Below are 6,442 nucleotides of genomic sequence, written 5' to 3'. Positions count from 1 at the left end.
GTGCCAGCAAACAGCCCATTTCAGGCTCCAGGCTCCAGGAAGGACTGGATCTGGATGCCTTCTTCTTTGCCTTCCTTCTTTCCTTCCTTCTTTCCTGGGGTCCTGCTGCCAGCAAACCCCAGATTGGGTGGTACTGGCAAGGGGAAATTGCCAGGTTTTAGCTTTCTTTACCAGCAAATTCTGGACATGGGTGGTTCCAGAAGAGGGAAATTGCCAGATGTGGGCACTGGCAGTGCCAGCGCACACCAGATCTGGGTGGGGAATGTGCCAGCACCGGGAAATTGCCAAATGTGAACTTTCTGTGCCAGCATATTGCTGGAATTATGCACATAATTTCATATGTGCGGGCATCTGAAAAATTCTGGATCTGGGCACTTGTGGTGTCAGCAAACACAAGATTGGGTTGCTGTAGGTACCAGGTATTTGCTTGGTTTTGGCTTTCTTTGCCAGCAAATTGCTGGACTTGGGCTGCACCGGAACCACAAAATTTCTGGATCTGGGCACTGGCTATTCTGGGAAACTCCAGATCTGAGCAGTGACAGTCCTGGCACCAGGAAATTGCCGGGTTTTGTCTTTCTGTGCCAGCAAACTGCTGGACTTGGGCTGTGTTGCCACTGGGGAACTGCTGGATCTGGGCACTGGCAGTGCCGGCAAACACCAGCTCTGGGTGGTGCTGGTGGCAGCCCTGGGAAGCTGCCGGGTTTTGGCTTTCTTGGCCAGAAAGTGGCTGCATTTGGGTTGTACTGGCACTGACAAATTGCCAGATGCTAATTTTCTGTGCCAGCAAATTGCTGGAATTATGCAGTGCAGGCATCTGAAAACTTCCAGATCTGGGTACTGGCGGTGTCAGCAAACATGAGATCGAGTTGCTGTAGGTACCAGGTATTTGCTTGGTTTTGGCTTTCTTTGCCAGCAAATTGCTGCACTTGGGCTGTGCCAGAATACGGAAATATCACGATCTGGGCACTGGCAGTGCCAGCAAACACCACATTTCAGGAAGGATTGGATCTGGACCCGTTCCCTCCCTGCCTCCCTCCCTCAACAAGGTGCCAGAGGGGCTGGAGAGCAGCCAGGCAGAAAGGGACCTGCAGGGACAGATGGACAGCAGGCTGGACATGAGCCAGCCGTGTGCCCAGGTGGCCAAGAAGGCCAATGGCTCCTGGCCTGGCTCAGGAATGGTGTGGCCAGCAGGAGCAGGGCAGGGATTGTTCCCCTGTGCTCAGCACTGCTTGGGCAGCACCTCGAGTGCTGTTTGCAGTTCTGGGCCCCCAATTTAGGAAGGACATGGAGGGGCTGGAGCGTGTCCAGAGAAGGGCAACAAGGCTGGGGAGGGGTCTGGAACACAAGAGCTTTGAGGAGCAGCTGAGGGAGCTGGGCTTGTTTATCCTGGAGAAGAGGAGGCCCAGGGGAGACAAGGCAGTGTCAGGGCACAGGTTGGACTTGATGATCTCCATGGCCTGTTCCAGCCTTGCTGATTCTGGGATTCTCTGAAAGAACCCATGGAGCAGCTGCAGGATGAGCCCTGGGCCTCCTCTTGAGGAGCTCCAGCAGCCCAGGTCCCTCAGCTTCTCCTGGCAGCCCCAGAGCCCATCCTGTCAGTCGTGCAGAGCCTGTGCAGCTCCTCCTCACTGCCCAGAACAGGGAGCCCCAGAGGCAGACACAGCAGCCCAGATGTGCCCCCCTGGCCTGGGCTGCCTCTGGCAAGGGAGCAGCAGCAGGCACTGCAGGAGCCTGCAGACAATTCCTGCAGCACTTGTAGGATGATCCTGCTGCCCAAGGGATGTTCCCATGGGGCCAAGTCAGGAACTGCAATGGGCAGTGGGGCCAGAGAGGAAAGGGCAACCAGGGATGGGCTGTTTGCAGGGGAGGGAATAGGGGGTGGGCATTGGGAGGAAATTTGCACAAGGAAAGACTAAAGAAAGCAAAGGTGAAGCCAAGGAAATGCTCAGGGCAGTTTGGGGGTGGCTGCCAGGCAGCCCTGGCTCTGAGCAACAGCGTCTGCAGTGGCACAGGAAACTCCCAGCTGATGGGAACAAACTTTCTGGCTGAGTGCAGAGGCCAGGACAAAGCTGAGTGGTGTCCCCCAGCCCTTGCTGGCCCCAGGGCTGATGGCATTTGTGCTCCCTCAGGTTCATGTCCCCACAGCAACAGCATGGGGGTGCTCCCCCTGCTGTGGGCAATGCAAACAGGGGCTGCTGAGGCAGTGCTGCCGTGTATGTGCCTGCAAGGATGGGGCACCTGTGTGAGCTGGGGGAGAGGCCAGGGCTGCAGAGGGGGGATGTTGTTGGCAGCTGCATGAGGACGCTCTGGGACGCTGCCCTGGGCTGTGCAGCGCACTGGGCATGGATCAGCCCCTGCTCTGCTGCTCCTTCCCGTCTGCCCCAGGGCCCTTGCAGAGCCCCAGCCATGCTGTTTGCCCCCAGCCTGCCCACGGCCAGCCTGGGGCTGCTCACGGGGGTTTCTGTGCTGAGCATTGGCCTGGCCGTGTTCTTGAGAGAGCCTGGGCCAGGAGCCTGGAGCCCCCAGGGCCTGGGCTGAGGCGTCAGCGCTGCCCCAGCAGTGCCCATGGCCTGTCCCTGCTGCAGCCCCGGCACTGCCACCCCCAGGGCTGTGCCCGGCCCCGAGAGCACTCAGGCCCTGCAGCAACACCAGGGCCACCAGGGCAGCGGGGCAGGGCCACGGCAGCAGCACTGGCAACACCAAGTGCTGCTGCTGCTGCTGCTGGGCACAGCTGCTGGGCCAGCCCTGATCTGCCCCAGCTCTGCACACAGACATTGCTGCTGCAGCTCCCGAGAAGGCAACAAAAGGGCATCTCTGCAGAAAACCATGCTGGGAGATCCTTTAGTTCCTTTAAAGGCACCAAGAGCTCATTGACACAGTCTGTGGCCACAGGGAAGACGGAGAGAAACAAAATGAGAAACGGCACAAACAATGACATTTCTTTGTGGACAATACGAAAAAACTAAAACAAAGAAAAAGAAGTGCCAAACTGAAACCCACAAGAAGTATTAAAGATGACTTGTATTACAAGTGATTTTCAGAAATTGGCAAGCAGATTAATGTTCCTGAAAGCATCCAGGTCGTAGCACATGATGGTCAGCAGTGAATACCCTGCTGTGATAAAGAACAGAAAGAAAAGAGCTGAGCAGCACATGCTGAGTAGGAGATGGTGCTGGTGTCCCGGAGGGAATTGTGCATGGCTTTGGGGACAGTGGTGCAGATGGAGCCCAGGTCAGCGAGGGCCAGGCTGAGCAGGAAGAAGAACATGGGCGTGTGCAGGTGGTGGCCGCAGGCTACGGCGCTGATGATGAGGCCGTTGGCCAGGAGGGCAGCCAGGGAGATGCCCAGCAAGAGGCAGAAGTGCAGGAGCTGCAGCTGCCGCGTGTCTGCCAATGCCAGCAGGAGGAAGTGCCTGATGGAGCTGCTGTTGGACATTTGCTGGGGCTGGCCATGGGGACCTGTTCATGGAGAAAGGACAGTGAAGAGTTAGAGGAGATCCCTGTAACCAAAATCAAAGCCATTTCCCATACACTCTCCCCAAAACACACACAGACACATCCTTTTGTGTTCAAGAGTTCTGGGGTTTTTCTTATAAGCTTCCCCACATCTCTTCTGGTGTTTTTGGATATCAGAAGCCCTCAGCATTTCTGCTGCACTCAGGGAGAACAGAGCAAGTTCTGTGAGGCAGAGTGATGAGTGGAGACTGAGGAGAGATGGTCTGTCATTGTGACCTGTTCAGAGTTTCTCTGGGCTTTAACCTGTCTCAGGTGGAGGGTGATCACCTTCCCATGCTTCCCCTAAAATGTCACCAGGTACTGCTGAGAGCAGATGGATCCACCCCAGCCCAGCTGCACATTTGTAGCCAAGGACTCGCATTGCTCATTTCACCAACCCAGCAGCATTTTCAGAGTCAGAACACCTCTGCCTTTCCCCATCAATCTCATGACTCAGAGATGCTCTAGGACAGGTTTGCACCCTGGATTGGAGCTCCCAGCTTGGACTGAAATCTCAGGGAGACTCCCAAGTGTCCTTCTGATGGCATTGGATTGTGGGAGATGCAGCTCCTTCCCTGGCTGCACTGACAGCATTGCCCAGAGCCGGGCCCTGGGGACAGCGTCACCCTGAGCCAGCTGTGCCCCCTCCAGAGCCCCCAGGGCCGGGCAGCTGCTCCCAGCCCTGTGCTCTGCAGAGGGACCTGGGCCCAGGGCTGCAGAGCTGCCCCACGGCTCTGCTGCAGCTCTGCCTGCACAGGAGGGGCTGCACGCCTTGGAGCCCCGGCCCTGAGGGCAGAGGCTTGGCTGGGGCACAGGAGGGAGGGGGCTTGTTCAGAGGGAGGGGCTGCACTGCAGGGGATCCTGTGGACATCTCTAATCTTAGCCTGCCACAGCATTGCTGGGTTTTGTTTTCTCTCCTTCCCTGATCTTCTCTCTGTTTCCTGGAGACTTTCCTCCTGCAGGTGTTTCCCTGTGCCCAATCTCTCCCTGCCAGCACTCACAGACCCCAAATCTCTGTGCACTCCCTGTGCCCCTACAGCCTGTTTGCAGGGCATGGGCTGGGGCAGGTTCTGTTTGCAGCTTGGAGAAAGGACAGCTCAGACTGAATCCCATGGGTCCAGCAAAGGTGATGCTGGTCCGGCCATGGGCAGAGGAGTGGCTGAAAGCACATTAGGGATCTCCTGTGAACCTATTGATCACTAAAAGTAACAGTTCAGGTGTCTCAGGCACTTGTCAAAATCCATAATCATCCTTTAATATTTATCCCTCCTCCCTGCCATTCTCCAATAGTAGGAAACTGAATACAAAGTCTTAGGAAATTTCCTCATTTTTATCAAAATCCTTGTCTTGGGAATATTCTGTGACTGATCAGAACCCCTCAGTACATCAGAGCTTCATGAGCATTTCACCTCCCCTGCACCAGAAATACCCAGAGTTGTACTCACAGAGTCTGCAGGCATTGGGATGTTGCGTCTTTAGGAGATCACTGCAGGAGCTGCAGCTGCATTGTCCTGCAGCCAGAGGTTGCTGTGCCAAGGGCTGGCAGTGATTGTGCCCCAGGCACTTCTCAGCCCCTTCCCAGCCCCGAGTGATTGAAGCTCTCTGTGCCTCTGTGCTGTGCCCGGGCTGGCTGCAGGCAGTGCCCCAGCCCTGCTGGGCTGTGCACAGGAGCTGCTCCTGGCCAGAGCTGTCTCTCTGCAGCTCTGCTGCCCTTGCCAGGAGCTGCCTCTGGGCCAGGAGCCCGGCCCAGCTCAGCAGCACAGACACAGCACCAGGACTTGAATGAGCCCCTGGGGCTTTGTGCTGAGGCCCTGAACATCAGTCCCTGAGAGGGAGCTGAAGAAACCTCTCCAGAACTCTGAGTCAGAATCCAACTCCAAAGTTTCTTTGACTTTTAATGGGTCCCACTGAGGGACAGGACTGAGAAAGTGTCCTCAGGCCCCAGGCAGAGCAGAGAACTGGAGGCAGTGATGACAGGTGAGGACAAAGAGAAGCCAAGTCTTGGAGCTGTGGGGCACAGCAGGGTCTGTGCCACCAAGGGCTGGGAGGAGACACCTTGTCCTGAGGCCCTGGGGCCTCCTGGCACAGCCCCAGCCAGGCTGGGCACTGTCAGCCCCTTGTCCTGCCCTCAGCATCCCCCCCTAGCCCACATCCCAGTGGCCTCAAGGATCTGCTGGAAGGAGTCCCAGGGGAGCCTTTCTCAGGAATGGCCCTGGGGGCTCCTGAATGCTCCCTGCAGGGACTGCAGGTTTTTCAAAGGACTTTGGGTTTTGCTTTTGCCTTGGAGTCTCTGAGAAGTTTGTGCAATCATGGCCCCAATTATCTGCTGTAATTAGTCCCTGGAGAGGCTTTGTCAGCAACAACACTCAGTGGGTCTCATTAATACTTTGAGATACTCAAGATTTTTAAGGTACTTTGTGTGGAGGCTGGAGAACTGGCCAAGGAAAAGCCTGCTGTACTCCCCTGGAGGACCAGCCCCTAAGCCATAACCTCTGGTTAGGGAGAGCAAAAAGATCACCCCCAAAATCCTTTGTTGCTTTATGTTGATCCCTTACAACCCATTGGTCCTTCCCCTTTGCTCTGCCCCTGTGCCCTGATCCCATTCACTCTAGTGTTCTGTCCTGCCCTTCGAGATCCCAATATAAACCCCTGCTTTCCCTGCCTGAGTGGCTTTTTGTCCCTGGACCCTTTTGAGGATGAAGCTCAGGAAAGGTTCTCCTTGGAACCCCACATGAAGACCCCGTCTCTCCTCCTGCGTCGCCGGGATCACAGAAGAGCTGAAATCCCTCGGCATGAGCACAGACATTGCCTGTGCCCCGAGGTGTCTTCTTCAAGAAGTTTCTTTGGGAAGGTTGCAGCGCTCTGAGCACCACCTGCCACAACCTGTGGCGCCCAGTGTGCGGCCTCTGCAAAGAGATCCCTGAAGAAGTGTCTCCTGCAGCCTCCCA

This window comes from Agelaius tricolor, unplaced genomic scaffold (genome assembly GCF_023055355.1).
Source record: "Agelaius tricolor isolate 1412-34295 unplaced genomic scaffold, bAgeTri1.0.p SCAF_48, whole genome shotgun sequence".
Lineage (NCBI taxonomy): Eukaryota > Metazoa > Chordata > Aves > Passeriformes > Icteridae > Agelaius > Agelaius tricolor.
Note: the sequence above shows the minus strand (reverse complement) of the source record.